Source organism: Macaca fascicularis, chromosome 2 (assembly GCF_037993035.2).
Source record: "Macaca fascicularis isolate 582-1 chromosome 2, T2T-MFA8v1.1".
NCBI classification, from domain to species: Eukaryota; Metazoa; Chordata; class Mammalia; order Primates; family Cercopithecidae; genus Macaca; species Macaca fascicularis.
The window spans coordinates 189687696-189713707 of NC_088376.1; the positions used below are offsets into that span (position 1 = coordinate 189687696).

Below are 26012 nucleotides of genomic sequence, written 5' to 3' on the forward strand. Positions count from 1 at the left end.
TGTTCACAACCTGGAAACCTAAACTTTCCCCACAATGGCTTCACTCACCAGAAAGGCCTCTGACTAAAATGCAGTATAAAGGGATCCACTTTCTATTAATCAAACCTGAGTGGAAACAAAGGAAGAATGGCAAAGTGGCAAGGGGTAGGAATCACAGCCTTTTAGCACCTCCACACATTTCTTTCCTGCTGTGCGTGTCTCTGTGAGTCTCAACTCTCTGTGTCACCCCTTGCATGAACACATGCACACACGCATACACATATTGAACCTCTGAGTTATTCCCTGTCACTGGGAAGAACTTAGAAAATTAGAGAAAATTTTAATTTCTAACATTAATATAGTACCTATTAATATATGTGTGTATAGGCAGGATATATGTAAAGATATATAGTATGTGTGTGTATGTGTGTATATCTCACATGTAGAAATTTAACAGGTTGGCTCAAGGCTCTCAGATAAATGTGCTGAGCACAGCCTGTCTGCTCCAGGATCCCATTACACAGGATGAATTACTTTAAAATACTACATATATTTTTTTTTCATTTTCATAGAACACCCCCAGGAGTTAATTCTGAAACCATTAATTTTTAGTACCAATGTTGAGTACCAACTTTAATACCAAATTTAACCAACCATAAGGCAACTTAATGAGTATCCTGTACTGTCAGTGGGAATAAAGAGTAAAAGGCAGAACCAAGCCTCAGCTTCTCTCTGCTGGCTGAGATTCTCCACACTGAAGGAAACCAGATACAGAAAAGTTAAGTTCTGCACATTTCAGTTATGATCAAGAGTAGATGGAGATTGCTTTCTAGCTCTGTGACCATGAGCATACCCACTTATCTCTCTGTTGTAGTTCCTTAGCTTGTAAAATCCAGGTAACAGTGTTTACTTCATAGGGTTCTTCTAATGACTACCTGGATTAGTATACGTAAAGATATGGAACTTTGACACATAGTAGGTGCCATATAAGCTATTACTATGGTAATTGTCAAAATATATTTAATTTATATATAAATGATATTTTGTTATCCATATGGATTGAAAGTATCTTCAGAATTCTTTATTAAGGCCAAAGAACTTTTAAAACTGTTTGGAAGCATTTTAATCAATCTCAGGTTAAATAAACATGCTTTCTGTTTTTAAGCTTGACCATTTTCTCAACCACAATGCCTCATTTTCTTGTAACACTGAAAAATGCAATATCATTTATGCAACCATTATGGTACTTTTGAGTTTAATATGCCTAGTAATGTTCAAAGGCTCACACAAACAGTATTTAATATGAAACTAACTATGGGAATATTTACTTGGATTTTTCATCTGAGAACATTACTGGGTGATAGCAGCCCTTTGCCACTCACACAGAAGTATTGGTTCAAACCGGTATCTCTATTGGCTCCTAAAAACCATGCAGTAATAGAATACTCAAGTCTATAACACTTTGCATCACTTAATGGTTGCTGTGCTTGTCCACATACAGGAACCTTAAAATAGATATACAGTACACTCTGTATCCACTCAAAGATTTGAGGTGAAGTCTATGGAAGTGGCTATAAATGTCAACATTATACAGCATCATATCTCTATATTTGTGTCAGGAAGGCATATTACTAGTTTAAGGCTATAATCATTCATGTCCTACCAAGTAATGGTGTGACACATCCATTTAGAAAGATGTTTTACTCACAGAGAGCACTGTAGTTTAAAAATGCATATGTACTGTAGCCTGAATATACAACATTGACTACGTGAGACATTGTTTTGCATTATGGTAACTATTATATGCAAACATTCACCAGGTTTTTTTTTTTTTATTTGTAATTGCATTCTTTTGTAGGTATTCGTAATCATCTTTTATCAGAAAGCATGTACATATTAGGTTATTTTCTATTTTTTTTAATTCCAAAAAATAAAAATAAAAATAAATTATGGCACGTTTTCCTGTCAGGTAGGCATAACCCTATGTAGCTGAAACAGTAATCTGAGTTATATTATCATATTCAGACATATTTTTAGCTGTCAGAAAAAATAAAAGATGGACAGTTGATGTGTTTTCTTCTACTTCTAAAGAAAATACAAGGTCAATGTCATACCAAGGGAGAATCTTGAGTGGGAACAAGGTAGAGTTGAGGTAAAATTCAACACTTATTTGGGTCAATGTCTATCTGTGTAACATGAACTAATTTCCACAGTTTCTCTATCTGTAGATAACAGTGTTGACCTCAGTGATTTTTGTTAACATTTTCTTCTAAAAAATGTAATACTAGATGAAGTGTATTTAAATATGTTGGCTTACTCTTCCTTATTTTCTTTCTTTTGTCCCTGGGTATTTTGGTGGGAGGTTTAATTAACTTCTTGCCTGTATAATATATATTCCCAGAATACTAGAGTTGCTTTGGATGGTAATTCTTCTTTCTCTGTTTTAGCTGACAACACACCTTCCCTTAACTGAGTCAGCCCATGAAAATCTCCAAACCTTGTAGATGTCATGCCTTTATTTACCCCATCATTATCATTTCTTTTCATTGAGAATTATCAATATAGTGGTAAAAGGACACTCACTTCGATGCCAAAAGGACACTGATTTGGTTTACAATTTCAATTCTCTGACTGTTCTCCACATAAACTTTGGCAAGGTATTTAGTATTTCTATGCTTCCATCTGTAAAATTCTCCCATCCACAAAATCAGGATAATGATAATGCTAACCAATCAGGGTTGTTCTGTGGCTTAGATTTATTACATATAAAGACTAAGAACTGTGCTTGAAATTTAATAAATGCTAATTATTACTTTTCTGTTCATAATTGTTCTACAGCTTAAAATGTTTTTCCTGTTAAAACCAAAAATAGGTTGGAAAATTAAGTAATCCATTCAAAAAGTGTTTTGGAGGAATTGCCAGGAGTCAGGTTCTATGAAAAGATAGAACATGTTCCTGTTCTCATAAAGCTTATATTCCACCAGAGGCAAAAAGATGATATAAAGTGAGTCTAAAAAATAAATAAGGTATTTTCAGGTAGAAATAAGAACAACTAAGAAAATAAAGCAAGGACATGTAGCAGAGAATAAGAGTGTAAGAGAGTGGGAGTGGAGGGAAAAGTGCTTTTACTTGCTGATATGCATACCTCTTGATGTTGAAGTGAATCAAGGCTCAGGTTCTGCACATTATTTCTGCTTTGTTTATGTACCCTTCTTCATTTCCTCACCCGAGCCCAGGGATTAAAAATGACTTTCAAACATACCATATAATTTGGTTATCTTCCTAAAACCTGTTACACTAGCAGTCTTTTCCTTTTACAGTAAATGACATTTTTCCATTGCCAAGAACACAACCTCTGGAACTATTCTGACTCCTCTGTGTTGTTTTATAGCTAAAGCAGCAGGAAATATGTCAACTCTACTTTCAAAACATACTCAGTATTTTACCCATTCTCATCACTTTCACTGCTGCCATGAGAGTCCAAGACTCCATAATCTCTCAATTAATTACTGGAAAACCTTCCTAATTGGTTTTCCACACCTGCTTTCACCTTTGCCAATGTACAGTTTAATTACAACACATAGCCAGAGGAAACATAAATCAGATGATGTACCTCCTCAGTTCAAAGGATACAATGACTCTGATTTCACACAGAATAGAATCAGAAGTCTCACCATGTATTTCTGCTAGGCCCTACCTGATCTGCCTCACACCTCTTACTCACTTGTACCACGTTCCACTCCTCTCTTCTTACTTCATGTAGCACCAGGAAAACTGGCTTTGCTAATGGAACCAGCCCAAGAGTCCCATAAATTATATGGAAACACACACACACACACACACACACACACACACACACACACACACACAGAAATTGATCCTCCTAGTTTAAAGTTTGAAACTTACATTTGCCTTATCTGAGTTCCTTCCTCAGGAAACTGACTCTCAGACCTCCCAGACAGTATCAAGGGACTGAAACTAACAAGATCACCATATGCAGACAATTAAGACAGCAGCGATCTCATCTATCATGATTACCTGACCACCTACTTCCAGTTGACCAATGCCTCTTCCTTACCCCACCTTAATTCCCCACACTTAGCTACATTCCTTTCCTGACTTTTCTTCAATTAAAGAAAGTTAAAAAAAAAATTAACTTTAGTTGGGAGGTAAGAACAGATTTAAGAATTGTCTTCTGCTGCCATCACCAGGAGTCTAATAAAGACTTCTTCCCTGGCAATACTTGTTGTCTCAGTGATTGGCTTTCTGTGCATTGAGCAACAGGACCTAGATGGAATCCTTGGTATTTTGGAAATATTAATATTCATGAAATACACCAACAATTCTTCCATCCAGGGCCTTTGCTCATTTGCAAATAGCTGACATGCTCCCCCTTTATCAGCATTGTTTGCCTGCTCAATTCTTTCAGGACTTTTTAATCAACTGTCACCTTTTTAGTAGGGCCCTCTTTAAAACTGCATCCCCAAACCCTAAAACTTTCTATACATTTCTGGTTTATTTTGCTTCATAGTAATTATTACCTCTAATAGATTTATTTTGTTGTATTATTATCTCTTTTCTGTGAGGGTATACATAATATAAGTGCAGATACTTTTGTCTGTCATTCAATGCTATATTCCGATTGCATAGAAAAATGCCTAGCACTTAAGTGCTTTCCCAATATTTACTGAATAAATGAAAGAGTAAATGAATGTAAACCAGGAAGACTTCCCTGAGCCCAAAATATTGAGAGAGATGGATCATTAGACACTCGAGGCAGAGACTATTCTAGGCAGATGTAAAGTCCTTTACAACTGACAGCCATTAAACAAAAAGAGGAGTGACAAGACATATTTTTATTTTTTATTTTATTTATTTATTTGAGACAGAATCTCGCTCTATTGCCCAAGCTGGAGTGCAATGGCACCATCTTGGCTTACTGCACCTCTGCCTCCTGTGTTCATTGATTCCTCTGCCTCAATCCCTGAGTAGCTGGGATTACAGGTGCCCACCACCGTGCCCAGCTAATTTTAGTATTTTTAGTAGAAATGGGTTTCACCCTGTTGGCCAGGCTGGTCTCGAACTCCTGACCTCAAGTGATCCACCTACCTCAGCCTCCCAAAGTGCTGGAATTACAGGTGTCAGCCACCGCACCTGTTGACATATTTTAAAATAGTTGTTCTAATTCTATGTTAACTAAAGTGGAAGAACATGGTTGGAGTAAATTAAGTAAGGAGGAGAAACACAGGAGATAAGTTCTGAGAAGGAAGGAGAGGACAATTCATTTGGGGCCTTTTAGGCTAGGGTAATAAGTTGAATTTCACTTTAGATGCAAAAGAAAGTGCCATTGAAGGAGTCTAATGAAGGCATAGCTTATGGGAAATTGTATAATTTTGTTTTAAAGTATAATTTTGATTTTATTCTAAATAATCATTTGGATGGCAGGAAATCGTTTTCTACATGGAGGAAATAATCAGGAGAAATCAAACTCAAGGTTTTAAAATCAGTAACATGCAAATTATAAAGTTAAGTAACTAAGATTATATAACTGATTAAAAAAGTGTTGGTAGATAAAAATTTCACTGTTTGAACTGACTTTGTACAAAAGTTAGATATTTCTGAATGTTCTAGATTGGTTTATCCGCAGTCCCATCACCAGAAATGGTTTATTTTTTTCAATAGCTTCCAACTGACTAATCACTCCAGTCACTCTACCTGAGTCTATTAAAAAACTATCAAAAACGTAGCAAGATGAATTTACAGAACTAACCCAAATGTGTAGTTTATTAATGTAAATGAGTACAGACTTTTAAAAGTGAAAATAGGTATTGCATAATCCAGAACACATTCCTATAACAACAAAGGTGGGCTTTAGATATAAATCTCTCTTCATTTATTTGGAATTACTTTGATAAACATTTCTAATCATTATTTTATACATTTGTATATAGTAAATTTTATTAATAAAACTCTAGTCTTTTATGGTGTGGCAGTAAGAATTTAAACATTGTATTCATGTTTAGTATTCCACTAAAATATATAACTAAAAGATGTTAATTATAAACCTGAGATGGAAATATGGGTATGAAAGTCCATCGACATCCTTAGGATTTCTTTTTAATGTAAATTTTGCAATTGAAAAAATGAACTTCTATTTTTAAAAGAATTAAGAGGAGAAGACAAAACATATTCCATTTGTTTAATTATAATTATTTTCTTTGTTTGATTTTAGAGCATTTTTATAAGGGGAAGAATGCATTTTCAAGCTTGCACAAGCAGCAAAGTGAGCACCTCTATGTTTATAGAACATCAATTCTCTCTTGTGTTGCACTGTGCTGTGCAATAGGATTTGTATCTGAAGAGTTAGAATATGATAAAATAAAACTGCGTAGAAGTGGGTTCTCTTTTTGACCTTATTTGGCCTGTCCTTCAGTTACTTTGCGTCTGCTCTCATTTCACTATGTGGCAATGTATATGTAAAATGTCTTCAATGGTTGGGAAATACATATTTAGATTAAAAGAGTTGTGACATTTTAGAATTGGTTGTTTATTCTTCTGTCGGAAAATTAGCCAGAAGTTTCCTGCAAAGTAAAAACACGTAATTCAGTTTTCCTCCCCTCATAATATTATTAGTAGTTTACCCCATTTTGTTACTTTCTGTGTTCAAGTGCTCTATTTCCCACCATATTCCCTCACCAGCCCCCACTGGATAAACATCAGAAAGAATGAAACATTATGTATTTCCTCCGCTTCAGGAAGCTATCTACTTAGAATTCTGTGACACTCCAGTTACACAAGGGCTTGACTCTTCAGAAAATCTAATATCACTAATCAGTTTAAGCTTTTTTCACTTTGCTGTTGATTCTAATTCATCTACAATAAATTCTTTCCATTACCCATAATGACAGTTAAAACTTGTTCACGCCCTGTTACTGCACTTAAAAGCAAACTCCTGCACTTCCAATAGTTGTTATTTATATTGATTGGATTCACAATAATTCTTTTGCCTGGCTTCTCCTATATCAAAGAAAATACAGAAACTGTCAACTTTTAAAGTGATATTTATACAAACATTAGTACAACAAAGATTGTACAATGCAGGGATTAACACAATGAAATAAAGGCAAAGCGTTTCAGTGGATCCTGTTATTCATGTTTCAGTTAACATGACCAAAATAATCATCATGACTCACAGTAATTTGAATTATTATATTGAAAAAGTCATAACAAATTTCAGTTTTGGTGCAGGAGACTGTTTATTTTTCATAAAGAAAAGACATTCTATTGGCTACAGATATGCATGATTCAATAACTCAGTTCATTTTTCACATTTATTCACCTTTTACATTTAAATCCCCCAATTGGTACTTATAATTGATTGTAAATCTTTTAAGAACATCAATATAAGTAAACAAAAATACGGGAGAAAACATGGTATGCAATCAAATAAAATTATGGCCTGTTATTAAAGGCAATAAACTATAAATTTCCATGAAAATAGATAATGGAGGTTTGCTCTTCCATGTGTAGGAAGATGATGGAAGTGGAAACTATTTAAAAAAAAGGTGGCAAAAGAAACTCCCAAATGAAATGTATATAGCAGATGATCTGTGCTTTTTACATATTTCTTCCCCCAAAAATGTACTTGTGATTAATCAACAAGCATAAGAACTTCTATATTGGAGAATAAATATCTGTCATTTCCTCGATACTCAAAACAATGTCTGGCATAGAGTATGTGCTCAGTACATATTTGTAGGATATCAGCTTAAATGTCACTTCTCAGTGGCCTTAGAGAGTAGATTATTGCAGTTATTCATCACAACTCTGAATAAAGTATTAGTTGAATACTTTGTGGTTGTTTTAGTTCAAGCATGAGAAATGTCAGAAAAGCCAAGATACTGCCTATATTTACCCACCATTGTATCTGACTGTAGATGTATGTCTGACTCATAGTAGATGTTTAATAAAACTACTGAATGAAACTGCACAAATAAACTTTCACAGGTAAATTAGTGAATTATTTAACATATAATTCACATAAGCTGTGCCTTTGATAATCATAATTTTATCAGATAAATTGAAACCGACACATCAGCCCAATAACTAGACACTGTTAAAAACAGGTGATGAAAGAACTATATTACCATTTTCTAACACATATGTACAATGATTGGAATTAGCCATGAGTATGCTTTTTTTCAGCGGGTACAAAATCGAGAGAGTTGTTTAGTGTGGCACCTTTCCTGTTCACTATTCCCACTGGAGAGTTTCAGGGGACACAAGATTTGTTGCAGAAAGACAAAATGTAAAGTGTAAATATGTTCTAAATTTCTCCTTGAAGCCCATGTACTATAGAACAAAGCCACATCTCCAATGGAGCCTCTTGAAAACATTACACTTTAAATAAAATTACTTATTTTAATATTTGCGTTGCATATATTATTTATACAAATATTAAACAGTAAATATTTGTTGAAAGGAGGGATGGACTACAGATAGCATCTGACTGTACATTTGTTCATAATGCATGTTTGGTTAATATTTTAGGGCACAGAATCAATAATGGAGACAACCTCCCGCAATAGAAGTAGAGCAGGTTTCCATTTCAAAGGGAGTTGCATTTATATCATGGCTCAGAAATCTGCTAGTGGTTTTTGGTCTTGGGCAAGATACCCTCTCTGATTTTCAGTTTTCTCATATATAAAACAGCTATAATATCTTGTGAGAGGCCAGGTGTGGTGTCCCATGCCTGTAATCCTAGCACTTTCGGAGGCTGAGGCAGGCGGATTGCCTGAGCTCAGGAGTTCGAGACCAGCCTGGGTAACACGGTGAAACCCTGTCTCTACTAAAATACAAAAGAAATTAGTTGGGCATGGCGGCATGGGCCTGTAGTCCCAGCTACTCAAGAGGGTGAGGCAGGATAATTGCTTGAACCCGGGAGGCAGAGGTTGTACTGAGCCAAGATCTCACCACTGCACTGCAGCCCTGGGTGACAGAGCGAGACTCTGTCATAAAAAAATAAATAAATAAAATAAAATAAAATAAAAATCTTGTGAGATTCATATGGTTAGATAATATGTGAACAACATGGATATTTAGTAAATAATACCTAGTAGTATTATAAGCTACTCTTCTAAGTAAAATATACAAGTCAAATCACAAGAATCATTATTACATCACAGACTTTAGCTGTTTTACCATAATTTGTTTCCAATTCTGGGAAAATAACTCAAAATCTACCCTCTTCGTAGACAGCAAGATATAGTTGTAATATAGTCACTTTTGATAATGTGTTCTTACATAATAAGTACGACTGTACCATATTTATTCCTAGGTGGTATGTCCTTGATATATTTTATGAATGTGTACATACAGGAAACAGGCATAAATACAGTACAGATGCCTTTGAGTACCAAACCCATGTCTTGTAACTATATTGATGCATTGCTCAATGCAACTAAAACCCAATTATACCACATGTGACTCTCTGAAAAGCAATCATTCCCTCCAGAATAGTTCACTCAGTACTAATCAATGAGAACAGAAACATCACTAGTCACAACCCAAGTGCTCTGATTTGTATAAGCTGTATCACAGACAGAGGAGATGTGGTGACAGTGCCACCCTTTGCCTAACCCAACCCCATTTTTTTACTTCAGCCCTCTGGAGACTTTTTATTGATAACTATTAACTCTGAGATACTCTCTGTGTACCTGAAACACAGATTTGTAAACAGGCTGTCTATACCTACTCACTTCTTGGAACCTATGTAAAAGTCCATCCATCTTCCACTCGAAATATTAGTATTTTCTATGAAATGGTATTCAAAAGTCATTATGAAATATAACCATTACTGAATAAATCTATTTTTGCAGGAAGCAAATGTCTGTAATTTTAATATTTACACCATTACATCAACTCTATAGCTAGCTGTTTTGATGTAATATTATACTGCGTTCCCATCTCTGACATGTGCGTGCACGTGCACACACACAAACACACACAGGTGCACACAAGAGTTGTTGAAACATTGTGGTCAGTAACTCTATATGTTTTCCCCTGAGTTCATAAGCTGAATGAATAAAATATAGTTCACAACTTAATGTGTTTAATAAAGATCATTTTTTATTATTGAAGTAACTACCTTCTTTGTGTGTCATATTTAGAGTGGCTTTTCCCAATTTAGCGTATAATAATACTGAATCCTTTGATATTATTTATTGTTATTTTTCTTTGAGGATTATTTGCTACTTAGCAAGGAGGACTGTAACCAAATTAATGAGAGAATAAATTAGTAGTCAAATACATATGTTTGTACTACCTTTACTTTAGAATTGCACCAAATAAGTGTTGCAGGATCCACTCTAGAAAAAGATGGCCTTATGAAGAAATATTTATCTGGTATGAGAAAAAATCAATTAGCCAAAGTTTTACATTAAAAATAAGCTTACAGACTAGCTCACATCACTGAATACCAATGTGTAATTTCTTATAAATTTTAGTATCATTTACTTTTTAACATTTCTTAGACATATTTCTAAGCCAGTAACACAGTAGGTATCTATATATTTTGTTTGAAAAACCCAAAAAATTAAAATTAATTAATGATGGCAAACATAAGTCATTATGAATATAATGTATTCAATGATTATAAATATTAATGTGTAGAACAAGTACAGGTTACTGACCTGTTCTCTAACTTTTCTAGAATACTAAACAGAGTGTGTCAATTCCATTAACAAGAAAGGACTCTTTCTTTCAAACTCATTACTTAAGAGAACATATTTCTTCCTACCTAAATGAGGTTTTTTGAGTGTGTATGTATGTTAATTAAAAAAAAAAAAAACTAAGAAAACAGTGACATAGCTATTTGTTTGCAAAACAATTTTTAGTTCACTTGACGTAGCTGTTTACTTGCAGAACAATTTTAAATTTAAAATAAAAGACAACTCTTAGAATTTAAATGATCCACAGTTCCACAATCTGCTATTTAAAAATCTGAGGGGGAATAAAACACTATATACACATTTGGTTCAAATTTTCCACAGTTTAAACTACCACCAAGTAAGTTGAATGCATACTTGAGAATCCTCGAGCTATTAAGATGCAGTTCTAATCACCCTTAAATATGAGCTCAACAGCACCTTTCTCCCAGCATGAGGCACTTAGAGTAATGAAATCTATCCTCTTTTTAAAAGTTAATTTGCACTCATTTTAGCACATTTCTTTTGGGAAATTAAGGCAAACCTCTGGGGCAACAGACCTAGTCAAAAGAAATGCTTTACTCAAGAAGTTGATAGCTTATATATACAAATCTTAAATCGGGTTTATCAAGATCTGAAAATAGCAGAGCGACCTCTATTTCATTTTATTCCTAATTTGTGTACCTGTGGTTATGGGTTATTGAGAAATGCAGAAGAGAAAGAGTCACAAAATAGGCCATTGCGCATGAAGTCTACAAGATCACCAGGTAAAGGAAGCCTATGGCCTTCTGGAATGTCCTCCTGCTGGGAGTACACATGGCATTCCATTCAGCCCATGAAATGCTGGATTGTTTAGCAAGGGCAGACACTGAGAGCAAAGGGAGCCCTGTGTTGCAAACGTTTTCATTTAATGAAGTTAGTAAACTAATCGTGTTTCCATGACTCTTCTTGACAGGTTGATTTCCCACCTGGAAGAGCCAAGCTCCTCTGGCTTCAGCCACCTACAGGGCAGAGACCTGCTTCTAGCTACCCTTGTGGCAAGATGCAGGCTGCCAGTATGCCACAGAGACCCAGCAAACCTGATACCCTGTCTGAATAATGTTTCAATATGCCTGGGATTAAGAATAAATCTTTTAAAATGAAAAGTAAAGCAGGAAATATATATAACATACTAGCCTTTGGGGTAAAACTTCTCCAAAAGAAAAGTATTTTGACTCTATTTTAAAGGACTGCTGGGGAATTACACATGTTTTTAGAAAGGCAACTTGTAGAAAGTATAAACCCATCATAAAGCTTGTAAAAGCACAGATCTTTGTCAAAAAAAATCAAATATATTTGAGACAAACCTCAGGAACTTTCCTTGAAAAGGCAGCTGAAGGCAACCTCCTGACTATGGTATGAGAAGTAAGAGTTAAACACCCCATTGAAATTATATTCACCATCCATGGAGGGTCCAAAAGAGAATCATTGTGTGAAAAATGTTTAAATAGGAGAAAAAAGAATAAAATTGCTTTAAATCATATTAGCTAATGCATAGGGAATTTTCATAAATGGGAAAAGGAATAGTCACTGGAAAATAAAGTTTCAGGACATTTCTGAGGAAAGAGCAATAGAACACTAGGGCATCATATTATGACAAAAAATATAATATACTGGGATCATTTTTCTCATTAAAATGGATGGTTTAGAGTTTGAATTATAAACCTATAAAACAAAAGCAGGCCAGGGTGTGCTACCCCAGTGACATATCTTTATATGCATAATAAAAACACTTTATTTAAACGTATCATGTTTTCAGTGGTCTAGAACAATTTTACTATTGCTATCTAGTTCTGAACTAAAGTTTTGTGGAGAAGATTTATCTTTGCTTAGATTTTAAAATTTTCAAATATCAAACCTAGTCATCTATGATATGATTATATAATAGATATTGCACTGAATGAAATATATTCAAGAGCTTAAAGGATTTTTTATACTGTTACTTTATAGTTGGACTTTAGGTGTCATTACTTCTTTAAACGTACATTTCTCCCACTTAAAAATTCAGAATTAGAGTATGCATTTTTAATTTAATATTATTATTTACACTGAGATGAAGAAGCCATTATTTAGAGATAAGAAAAAGTAGTTTTCAGAGAAATTGTATGCCTTCATATTAAACTATTCCTAGGACATGCAAGTTGGTAATTCAGTAGCAGACACGAAGATACCATGTCTTCTAAAGTTTTGGCTACTCCATATGTATTTAGCTTTTCCTTGGGGAGGTGGATTAGGGAGAGGCAATGCTGTTTCATATGGATATTCATGCAATTAATCATGAGCTTTATAAGATGACATTTTAAAAGGGATATACTCATTGAAAACTGTTAAATTGATCCATAACATCACTTTGGAAACTGTAAGAGAAAAGTTACTATGATGTTTTTAAGTGAATGTTGCAGCTGGATAGCTTCAAAACAGACTGACTTTTTAAATATTCTCTTTAATACATAATGTGTCTTTTAGTGCTATAGAAAAATACATAATTTCCTGTCTTCTATGGGAACCTAGACTTCCTGAGAAGGCTATTCGGATTAGAACAATAAATCTTTCTGCTGAATACAGAATGCATGGTAAAAGTAACTTTCTCACTCAATCAAATATATTTCATATTTTTTCCCAAATAACATCTAAGAGGAGAGGAAAGGAGTATTATCAATCTCTGATGCTTTCTACTCCTGTGTTTTTAATTTATATGCACATTTTAAATTGCCATATTAAAAATAGAGGAGAACAAGTTATCTTGCAATACTGTATTATCAGAACTTTAATTAGGAGCGCTGTGGAGACATTTGCAAAACCATTCTCTTCCCAGTCAGGCATCCATCTAAACATTCCTTCCGACTCAATCAAAATGTATCTAGTTTAAAGAATTTGCTAGTGACAGGCTGGATCAATAATTTAAGCACCCAGGCAGAGGCATCCTCATTCTGTACAGCACAATGCTTGATAGATATCCTATCTGAGAGGGAAGGGGATTAAGAGAAAGTGTTATGAGCCTTTTCATACTTTCACTTCTTTAGAAGGTTGACATATTTTTAAGGATGACATCCTGTGACACTGATAAGGCAATCAGAGTATGTTCTGGGGGAGAAATTACCTGTATACGATTTGAGAGTATGGACATTTTTAGAACATGTCTATCCTTGAGAGCATCTATTTTAAAAATGCAAGCACAGCCATTTTTCTATTTCCTGAGCGTTTCTACCTCTGCTTTTTCTCCCCCGTACTATGCCTCACTGGCTGCTATTCATCCTGCTGGTTCTAGTTCAAACACCTTCTGCAACTCTCCAAAATTCGGCCAAGTACATTTCCTGGGTTGTGAAAAATATGTTTCATATTGTATTGCATTGCATTGTATTCCCTTTAACTGAAGGAAGAGATTTGCTTTATTCATTATTATAGTACCAGCTCTCAGCAAAGTTTGTAACTTTTAGTATGCCTTCAATAAATATTGAGTCAATGAATAAAATAAACCAAGATTTTTCCGTGATACAGAGTCAGAAAACTTAAACCAAATATGAAAGCTGAACATAAAATGCACAAACTTTCTATTTCACCCTGTCTGCTATCAGTTGTGGAAAATATTGAAGAATTTTCATATTTCTGAGAAAATTTGGTGTTGGAAAATAATCTGGTGGGAGTGAGCACATTTGTAAATGGGTTAGGGACTTGCATTTTGAAAGGCATTTTCACTTACAGTATCTCATTTGAATCTCTTAGTGTCCAAGACAGAGATAAGATTCCTATTCCTCACTTATTATAGGTGAAGGTTTGGAGCTCTCACAAATTAAGAACTTTATTAGTATGACTATGAATCCACATTTTCCCAGCTACACACTTTGAAGGTTTAGGGAACGTATAGTTGTAGAGTGAAATCCAGTTTTCTGAGTCGTGAAGATGCTGAGTATTAGGAAGATCACGGGGCTCTGGTGCAGACAGTTTTTCTATCTTCCACCATAGCTTCTTGATTTTAGGAGCTGTCAGTGATTTCCGAAGAACATGAAACTCCAGGGAAAGGACTGTGTAGAATTGACATTGCTCCCTCAAGGACTATCTCATAGCACATCCAATAGTAGGAATTTTGGGTTGATATATATAAAACCTGATGTGGCGGAAAAATTATGGACTTTGGAATCACTCAGCCTTGAACTTCAATTTTAATTAAACTACTTACTAGCTATTTGACCTTGAACAAGTCACAACCACTCAAAGCTTCAGTTTCATCATTAGTGAAATTCTGAAAGTATTAATGTCTATGGAGCAGGATGTTAACAGCACTAGAATTATAAAGTAAAAATGACATGCCTGACATATATATCATGCTAGTGAAATGGCAATATGAAATCTGATTGATACATACGGATAGGAAAGATGGCAATTTCACTTACATTATCTTTGTACTGGGAGGATTGACTTGGCAGAGATTATGCATGATTCCTGGGCTCCAATCTTCTTAAAATTTTTTGGTTAATCTGCCTTTTCTTCCCTCCTTGGTTACCATTCTAAATCACTGCCCAGTCTTCAAAACTGCAGAAAACTTTGACAGACTGAGGTACAAGGCAGGCATTCAATTTACTATATTACACTGATGGCTCAATCAAGAGTATTGATTTTCACTTCTAGATAAGTCATTTTAATTATGATACAACCGATATCTCTTTTAAACATATTTGTCTGTTCTCTATTAATTCACATAAATCTATGGCTTTCAGATGAGGGTATTATTCCTTACTCATTAGAAAATGTAAGAATTTAACATAGATCATTAGACAAAGTCTAATGATTACACTTAAATAAATTGTCCTTACTCTTCTTCTCTCTAAATAAACTGCTTGTTGTTTAGAAATCACTCAGTTCAGTCGGTTAATGTTTGAGTATTTGCAATATTCATAAAGTATTAAATACTAAAAATAAAAAATACTAGAGTACTCACATTACAGAGATTGAATGGTTTTTTTTGAAGCTTTAAAATGAAAATGAATTTAAAGTACAGCATACAAAACATCCATTATTTGCTGAGCTGGTACAAGGTGGGAGGGTGGTGGGTAAATAGAAAATAACAAAATTGATCTTATTACTTGGGGACTTTGTATTTGCAAATTCACATATTTGCTAAAACTTATTTGTGACCTGAAAGTCAATACTTGTGGCACTTTCTGGTCATTTGTAGACATGACAGAATGGCAAAAACTTTAGTGGCCTGACAGGCATGTTCTCAGCGAAGGTCAAACAAGGCAACTCTCTGCCTTCTTATTAGCTTTCACACTGTAAATATGTAAATGTCTATTTAGTGCCCCATTTTTCACATTTTTGTGCTTTTTGTTAGTGATTTTGCTGTATAAAACGACCGAGGCCGGGCGCGGTGGCTCAAGCCTGTAATCCCAGCACTTTGGGAGGCCGAGACGGGCGGATCACGAGGTCAGGAGATCAAGACCATCCTGGCTAACACGGTGAAACCCTGTCTCTACTAAAAAATACAAAAAAAAAAACTAGCCGGGCGAGGTGGCAGGCGCCTGTAGTCCCAGCTACACGGGAGGCTGAGGCAGGAGAATGGCGTAAACCCGGGAGGCAGAGCTTGCAGTGAGCCGAGATCCGGCCACTGCACTCCAGCCCGGGCGACAGAGCGAGACTCCATCTCACAAAAAAAAAAAAAAAAAAAAAAAAACAAAACTGACCGAAAGCACAGTGCTAAAGTGTCAGCCAGTGTTCCTAAAGGCAAGAAGGCCTTACAGAGAAAATACATGTTAGCAAATATGCTTTCTGGCAGTAGTTACACGCTATTGGCCATGATTTGAATGTTAATGAATCAACTGTATGTTAAATAAGGTGCCTTAAAACAGAAACATAGATAAAATAAGATTATGTATTGATCAGTTGATGACAATATTGTGACCAGGTGCCCTCAGGAACCTAAACTTGTATTTGCAGCAATTCAATATTCACAGCAACTTTAAACAATATAACTACCATGAATAATGACAACTAACTATAAACACTACAACTGAGTATCTTCTCACTCTTAGCATAATTTTTGCTACTCCAGTTTCCACTTCACAAGCATCCATTCACATCAATTATATTTACTAAAAGCTCTCTTCAAAGTTAGATTGTACAAATAAGACTGATGGAAATGGGCAAAAAGAAAAGTTGGCTACTGTTCTATTAATATAAGGTTTAAACTAAGGTATAAACAGTGAGAGATATAACATGAATAGAATACAGAAATTGTGACAAAGAAAATAACAATGACTGACATTCTTACTGCCTTTTAAGGTTTTTTACTTTATGTCATTTCTACCTCTTCTTTAGGTATTTGCAAGCATTTCTATATTCAATTAACAAATAAGCAGAGTGAGGCTCAGAGAGAAAGTAATGTCGTCAAAAGAACGTGGGTAGAGCTAAAGCAGTTGGAATAAGAAATCAAATATTTTGGCTCACAATGCATAAAAACATTAAAAAATTGCTTTAAAATGTTGAAAATTTATCTTCCCATCAAACCAAATGTATTTTTGGCCTACCAGCTACTAGGTTAGATAAGAAAAATATTCACTTCCTTTAATAATCACTTAAGCAGTGTATGTAGATTATAATTTTGTAATAAATAATTTAGTCAGAATTTATTTTAAGCCAGAGATACATGGTTTCTTAAGTCTTTTCCAGTGACCATCAGAGAACATTAATTCTATAAAGCACCTCCCAGATTTACATGTTTACTTTAAATCCTATGTCATCAAGTTGTAAAAAATAAGTTGTTTCATTATCCCAATAATATTCCAACTTCCCATGTGTTCCATAATTGCTTTTAAACATTATTGGTTACGAATATGAACATGGACAAAGAGAAGGAGTAAGTAAAATGTGGACCAAGTAAAAGATCAAAGCCACGTTAGACAGAAGTGTATTTGAGGAGATTAACGTGCAATTATCACATACAACTAGAAAAATGAGAAATACGATTCTACTTAACACAACTCTGTCTAAGAGCAAACACATGCACACTTAAAAATCTGGCATAGCACATGCCTTATTTTTCACTTCTTAACAACTCTTAATGGATTAAAATTTCTTGACACTGTAACAAGGCAAAGTTGAAATACACTGCATCATTTTTAAGAGAGGGCTTTAGTTTAAAGGCTGATGAAATTTTTGTGTAATCTATCAATACAACCACAACTGTATGACATATTAGCCAAATTATATGACTTATAAAATGTTTTATTTAAAATTTTAAAAAGAATAGAATTTATTTTCATTTTTAAAGATTGTAGCCAAAAGAAATGGTAATACAGTTGGTAATACAGTTGGTACAAAAAAATACAGTTGACCCTTGAATGATAAATGCAGGAATTAAGGTCACTGATTTCCCATGCAGCTGAAAATCCATGCATACCTTTTGACTTTCCAAAAACTTTACTAATAGCCTACTGTTGACCAAAAGCCTTACTGACAACTTAAACAGTCGATTAATGCATATTTGTATGTTATAGGTATTATATACTATATTATTACAACAAACTAGAGAACAGAGAAAGTTATTAAGAAAATCATAAGAAAAATATATTTGCTATTTATTAAATGGGAGTGGATCATGATAAATGTTATCCTCATTGTATTCACATTAAGTAAGCTGAAAAGGAGGAAAGGGGGGGTGGTCTTACTGTCTCAAGGGTGACAGTGGTGGAAGAAAATCTATGTATAAGTGAAACCGTGAAGTTCAAGCCCAGGTTGTTCAAGGGCCCAGTATAAAAGTGACACGCTTGACGGAATTTTCTATTTTTAATTTCTCGTAATTTCTTTTTATTCCTGGTAAGTATTTTTCTCTTTCTTTCTTCTTTTCTGCTTTTCCTTCCCCTTCTTATCCTCCTCCTTTGTCTGTTTCTATTGCTATTCTTCTGTTTCAACATATTACAATCAACCATCAGCCATCGGTACGGATGGAGATAAATAGAGGCAGAGAAAAACAGTATATGTTTTGTTTTACGTACTACCAGTTAAATGGAAGACTTGAACATAAATCCAGAGATCTAAAGCATATTAGACATGACCAGTTTCAAGAACACTAAAGGTGAGAGAAAGCCAAGTTCCTGCAGGTTTCTTGACTCCTCCATGTGATAGCTAGCCTTAGGAATTTCAGTCATTAAAAAAAATAAGAAAAATACATTTATCATGAACACCATTCAGAAATATACCTAACTTTGCTGTATGCTGCCAGGGAATTACAATATTTTCTTCACATTTTATTTTTTATTTTATTTTATCTTATTTTATTTTTGAGACAGAGTCTCGCTCTGTCACCCAGGCTGGAGTGCAGTGGCCGGATCTCAGCTCACTGCAAGCTCCTCCTCTCGGGTTCACGCCATCCTCCTGCCTCAGCCTCCCGAGTAGCTGGGACTGCAGGCGTCCGCCACCTCGCCCGGCTAGTTTTTTGTATTTTTTAGTAGAGACGGGGTTTCACCGTGATAGCCAGGATGGTCTCGATCTCCTGACCTCGTGATCCGCCCGTCTCGGCTTCCCAAAGTGCTGGGATTACAGGCGTGAGCCACCGCGCCCGGCCTTCTTCACATTTTAAAAAACCCCACACTAAATTGCCATTTCCACCTAACCTTTTTTTTTTTTTTTGTCTTGTCTTGTGGTTTCTTGCTTATACAAAAGGTAATATAGTGACTTTATATGTAAAGTTGTGCCTTCCTCAATATTATTGGACCTAACATTTCCCGAAGAATAAGAATAAACAGATGTTTCGTCTCAATGCTCAAGCAGAACATACAACAATATTAATAAAGGAGAAATAACATTAATAAGGCAGAACATGGTGAGTATAATCTATATTTTGTTTGTACAATAGCTACAGATAGTAGGGAGGGCTTATTCTTTCCATATCAGTTTTCTTTAACTTGATTAAAGAAAAGCATTATTGCTGTAGCTTGAGAAACAATTCACTAGAGGAGCCCAGTGTGTTTTGTTTGCTTTTTAATCAAAAAGCACAGACAATTTTTATCAGAAATAAACAGAAGAAAAACTAACATGCAGAGGAAATTTTGAAGGTATAATATTTGCAAGTTTACACTGAATTCATTCAAAAAGTTACAACTCTGGGGCACAGATGAGTTTGATCACATGTATTTGTTTAAGTTTTATTAACTTCAATGAAAAGAAACACAATCAATAAGAGAGGGCATGCATTTAAATATTTATGGTGGATTGAATTCATACTCAAGCTACACAATTTAAAACATTATTGCATGTCTCCTTAAGGAAATAAGACAGAAGTGAGGATCAGACTGGCTGTAGATCAGGAGAAGCTGTCTAAATGGCTATCACAGTTAGTCATAAAGAACAGGTGGACTAACAGCTGGCCAAAGACAGACAGACACAAATGAGTAGACAGTGGGTGGAAGTCCTGTCAGAAGGAGGGTGGAAAGGGATTTCTGCATATAAAGGTCATAGGTAAACCAATAGCCTAGTTTTCCACAACTCAAATAATGACTGGCAGTGATAATGATGAATCATAGTAGTAGTAATAACAATAATAACATGATATCAGTTTCTAACCATGTACTAAGTGTCAGGTACCATGCAGAATGCCTTAATACATTAAATTAATGAATCTTTTATATAATAATTAGTTTCAATCTTATAAATAATAGAGTTTTGGATTTGGTATTCACAGAAGATATACTACCTACCTGAAGTGGGCTTTCACATTTAGTCCTTCTGACAGCCTCATTGAAGAGCTACTAGTATTGCCAGTGTTATTCTAAAAATAACCCAACTTAGACCCTGACCAACCAATGACTTGAAGCCACAAACCTTGTAAATGAAAATCTTGTGAGTCAAAAGCAGACAGTTTATCTCTAGACTCTATCTTCTGAACTAGTAGTTCTCAGACAAGGGCATGCATCAAAATCATTTCTTAAAAAATTTTTGTCACTCAGGCTGGGTGGCTTATGCCTATAATCACAGCACTTTGGGAGCCCAAGGTAGGGGGATCACATAAAAAAAGGAGTTTGAGACCAGCCTGAGTAACAAAGCAGTACCCTGTGTCCACAATAATAATAATAATAAATTATAAAAAGCTATCTTCTATGCCCTGTACATCAAGCTTTTAACTCAGTATGGGGTGGGAACCAAAGATTTACTTTTCTAAAATATTCTCAGATGATACCAATGCTATTGGTCTGGAATTCACACTTTGAGAACTAATGTTCCAAGTCACTGTTCTATACTCTTTTTTGGATATGGACATGTCATAATAAAGTCTCTGTGCGTCAATCTCTCTGTAAAATGCGTAAAAAGTATTCTTTACAAGTTATTTTGAGATTTCGATTGTTTACCCAATGTAAGGCACTTAAAACTGGGTCTTGCCCATGATATACATTGAATGCTTAAAAGATATTATTGGTCAGTAGATTTACAGAAGCAACACTTGAAGTAGATAGTGATGTTTAAAAGAATAGAAAGGTAAAAGTAGTAATGCCATAATACTATATAAACTTTTAAAACTCTAACTAATGCCCGTGGGTTTATCCTATGACCTTGTATAAGACACATGACCTTGTATAAAATACACAACCTTGCTTTGACCTGAGGTTGTTTTTTTTCCTAACTTGTAAATAAGAAAAATTATGTCATTTATCACAACACAGGAAGGTTTAAAAAAACTTGTAAAATTATTTTATAGCACTTTGTGAAAATAATGGAGTGTATAAAAGCCAATAATAAATTTCACTTTCCTCAAAGAACACTGTAAAATTCTAATACTTCGGCTGATATACTGTTGCAGCTAAAGTGCTATAGACAAGATTTCTTTTTCCTCAAAAATCAGCAGGTAGGTTTTCTTTTTAAATATGTCAAAGATATCATTTATAATAGTGTAACTGTCTACACTACTAAAAGTGAATTCAACTTTCTTAATTTCAAACACATTAATTATATGATAAAATTATTGGTGGCTTAAAAAAAAACAGAAACATGGAAAACCAGATAGACCACACATATCAAGAAATAAGAAAAAGGAAAATAAAACTGGGAGTTTTTAGAAACTTGAAGTATCTCTTTAAATTTCTGAGACTGCACTGAACTTCGTTAAGATGAGAGAGCCTTTCTTATTATTTCTAAGCAATGAAGATTAGCCACATGAACAGACATATCTTTCAGCAGCAATAGCATTAGGAAGCACATGTTTCCAGAAAGAAGAAAGTTGATCTACTGAGGGCAGTTTGAACTGATGTGGTTTAGTAGACTAGGTGTCAGAATTTGTGAATTTTAATCCCTCTCAAACACCACCCTGAGCTACTGACTTGTGTGGCCTGGGGCAAGTGAATTGTTTCTTTTGGCATTTAAATGCATCCCTAGGAAAAATGGATTGAGTTACATCAACCTACCACAAGTAATTAACTTCGTAATTTTTCTTAACCTATATCAGTAAGCCCATCCTAGCTATTAGGAACTGCACATATCTTTTCCATCATTGTAACAATTTGCAAACTTTACTGAAGGTCAATGTGAAATGAGAACAACAGCAAAGAGAGCTTCAAATCAGTTAACATTACTAACAAAACATACTTGTAGCCTAATGGAATCACACTGTTTTAAAACAAAATGTTATCATATTGGTTTATCTGTTGTTCTTTTCTCAAAATTAAGCTCAGCATCACCTCAGCAACTGTTAATATTCTAGTATAAAACGTTCAGTCAGCTTGGCCTTCATTTATTCTAAGCTTTTAATTTTTTATGGATTTAAAATTTTTTATTAAAAAAGCAAGCCAAAGCTTAAACAGAAATAAACCAAACCTTGACTTTATGTTATTTAAACATACCAGGACAGCCTTCATAAAGTTAATTTTAAAAAAATATATAGCTAAACAGCAATATTTCCTTGCCAAGACTTTACCTTCAATGTAGCTTCCTCCATGGTGAAGGGCTTTTAATGCTCATTTAGAAACACTTTTTCTTTGCTATTCTGCTTCCTGGCTTCCGGGGGAATGGCAGGGCTGTGACTTGTGTCAGTCAGTAGGTGCCTAAGCCTTTCTTTTTTAATGAGAATAGGATTCCAGACCGAATAAATGAAGTTTCTCCCTGTCTTCCTGAGAGAGTAACATCTGAATTAACCACAGTGTAAAATAGCCAAGGATAATTAATTATATGCTTTGAGTCAACCCTCATTCCCTTCCACTTGAAGTACACAGACATCTTTTTCAAATGTACTTACAAAGAAAATTATAATGATGTCTACCATCTTAAATTTCCTAAAGTTTCTATCATTAATACTACAACTATTATAATCGAACATTTGGCAAGATAAGCTTACTTTACCTACTACTCCTGTTTTGTTTTCACTCACCTTCTGTTACACGTTTTATCTCATTTCCTTTCTAGCTCTGCCTTAGAAAGGATCTAATTTTTATTCATCCAGTTTGCTTATACTCTGCAAATTGTCTTACGCTCTCTGAGGAAAAATGCATCCAAGAATAATATGAGAAGTGGTAGAAAACAATAGACAATTTCATGTTTTTAATGAAATACTATTTAAAATTTTTTTTTAAGTCATTGACTTTCAGAGGTTTTAGCCCTTTCAAGGTTGAATAGGTGAGTTTCTACTTCTGAAGAAAATTGTATTAGAACACATTAAAATGCGTTTTGAGAATGTCATAGTGTATTTGGTGTGTGATCATATTTTTCATTGCTAATTTGTGTGTCTAGTCATTTGTTATTGAATTGTTTTTTAAATGATTATGTATTTAATAAAACCAATTGTTTATAGTCTGAAGAGAAATATCAGAAGAATTATAGAGATCAAAGGAGAACATAAAAATATACAGCATCAAGGATAAAGAAACATAAAGAAAGCATTGAAATTACCAGCGATGACAGAATATGCTACTTATGTAAGAAAAGTTATATTCTTAGGGTTAGAGAAAAATTGGGAGTTAATTTATAAGTATTTACTTTAAAAAAATCAAAACACTTTTAGTCAAAATCTGTAGTAATTGAAGTTCACTGATTTATGTGTTATGCTAAAATTGAATTTAAATCCTCAATTCAACGTTGACACACTAAAATGTGAAACAGAACTCTTTAAAGTCTAATAATGTGAATATAAATTCAGCTACCAGGGAACTAAGCTGGCTTCAATAAAACAATAATTTCCAATGAACATGATGGCTGTAGGGTGTAGTAATTAAGAATAAGGAACCAGACGACCTGGTTTCAAATCTCATCTCTTTCACTTAGTAACTGTGTGGCCTAGGATGGGTGACTTGAACTGTAGCTTTCAGTTTCTTTATCTATAAAATGAAATCAATACAAATACCTACTTCATAGAATTTTTATGAATATTAAATGTGTTCATACTTTATGCTATTTTTATTATTCAATGAGTTTAGTGTGTCTTGGCAGGATTGTGCCCCTCTGGATTATCTTGAAGTCCAGAAGATAGAGCTCAGAGCTAAGCTAGGAATTTAATTGTGTTTATATATCTTCTGGTAGTGTCCATCGGACTGGAAAATCCTGAGCAACACGTTCCTAAGCAAATTTTCAATCAAATCCTAAAACTTTCTGAAGTAGAAATGAGAAATAGAAATTACCTTGTGTATATCTTACAGGAATTTTTTCCTAGTATCACATTCCCCAATGGCAGAGAAACTTTGACATGGACGAAGAGGATACAAAAGGAAAGTTGCCCAGGTATCTAATCAATGCTCATTCTCAAGACTTGACAGTTACTGAGAATGAACTAGATTTCATAATATCCACATGACAAAAGGAGTGACACATTGCTTACTCCTTGACGTCTTCTCTTGGGTCAGGAATTACACAATTGGTTCTACTATACTTTTCTCTAAAATTATAATTTCAGCAAATAAACAGATATAACAAGAATTCAGGTTGTATGTATTTGAAACAAGGCATTGTTAAACTGCTTTATCCTAAATGAGAATATAAATTAATTTGCATAATAAAAGCCGTATCACATTTTGCATTACATATTTTGCCAAAATTATTTTATAAAATAATGGTGTATCAAGATATTTACAAAAATATTAAAATGAAAGTTTTTGAAGGAGCAACTATTTTAGAAAATATTTTTTTCTGTATAACTACACAGAGCTATTAATATCATCTCACTAACGAACTTCATGAAAATTAATTGTTGAAGGAGGATATTGAATATGACATTTCCCAAAATTATTTGGCCAGGGATTCTCCATTTTTCTTGATGCATCTCTAAATAAATGCTATGTATGTTCTATAATACCAGTTTTGGGAAGTGTAGTTTTGGAAAGAAGATTTGTTGCATTTTTTATTTAGTACAAGTCAGAGATGAACTCACAGTAGAAAATGATGATAATAACAAAAATTAAATTAGGCCAAAACACCTATGGGAGAGTCTATCTACATTATTGCTGAACATAATTTTTAATTTCTAATCAATTTCCAAAGGATTTGTTAAAAATTTTAAATGTCTGCAATTGTGTCTGAAATCTTCAAATTACTGCATTAAAAGCATAAGAGTTATATCAAAACATCTCATATACCCCATAAATATATTCACCTACTATATGCCGACAAAAATAAAAAAATAAAAAAATTTAAAGCACAGGAGTACCTTTTCATTTCATCAATATTCTTAATGACTCTTTGGAACTTCAACATGCAATCAGGTATTTTGCCCATGATGTTATTTTAACTCAAAAGGCAAAAAACTCCTACTGTTTTCTTTTAAGACAGAATTCCATTTTATTCATTAATTCAATAAATATTTCCTGAGAGCCTAGGATGTGGCAAGCATAGACCTATGCTTTGCGGATGTAACAGCAAATAAGACATAAGCTTCTCCTGTTCTCATCTGAATACTACTTGGGGGAACAGGGTTTAATTTACTTGTGAAATTATTCTACTTTATAATTTCTAGTAAGCAAAGATAAGAATGAATGTTTATGTGATAATTTATAAAAAGAGAACTCACCTACACTAGAACATGTAAGTAACAGTTAAACTAAGACTGAAAAATGAGTAGGATTTCACTAAGCAAGGAGTAGAAGGGAGGTGGGAGTTGGTGGGGAAGAGAACAGAGGGCAGGACTGACCAGGAATCTGCAGATTCATAGGATTGAACATCAAGCCACAGAGGACTATTCTCAGGCCTTGAAGCCCATTGGAATTTTGTCTACTGGGATTCAGACTTGCTTGTGACAAGGAACTCCTTTATTCCTTCTATTTTCCCCCATGAGAATGGGAATGTCTATCCTACACTTATCCGAGCATTGTATTTAGGAAGTAGATA

At 34.3% G+C, this 26012-nt stretch overlaps 1 protein-coding gene across 5 annotated transcripts in view; it reads right to left on the minus strand.

The window, feature by feature from the left end:
* The window catches only part of EPHA3 (EPH receptor A3), a 359434-nt gene that overhangs the window by 178134 nt on the left and 155288 nt on the right, over positions 1 to 26012 (minus strand). Inside the window, exon 1 of one of the 5 annotated variants that reach the window (XM_074033787.1) lies at positions 22621 to 22687. The exons of the other annotated variants lie outside the window; for them this stretch is intronic. The gene's annotated coding sequence lies outside the window, so the exon portion shown is untranslated. Of the gene's footprint in view, positions 1 to 22620; positions 22688 to 26012 lie in introns of those variants that run through there. 5 annotated transcript variants of the gene reach the window in all.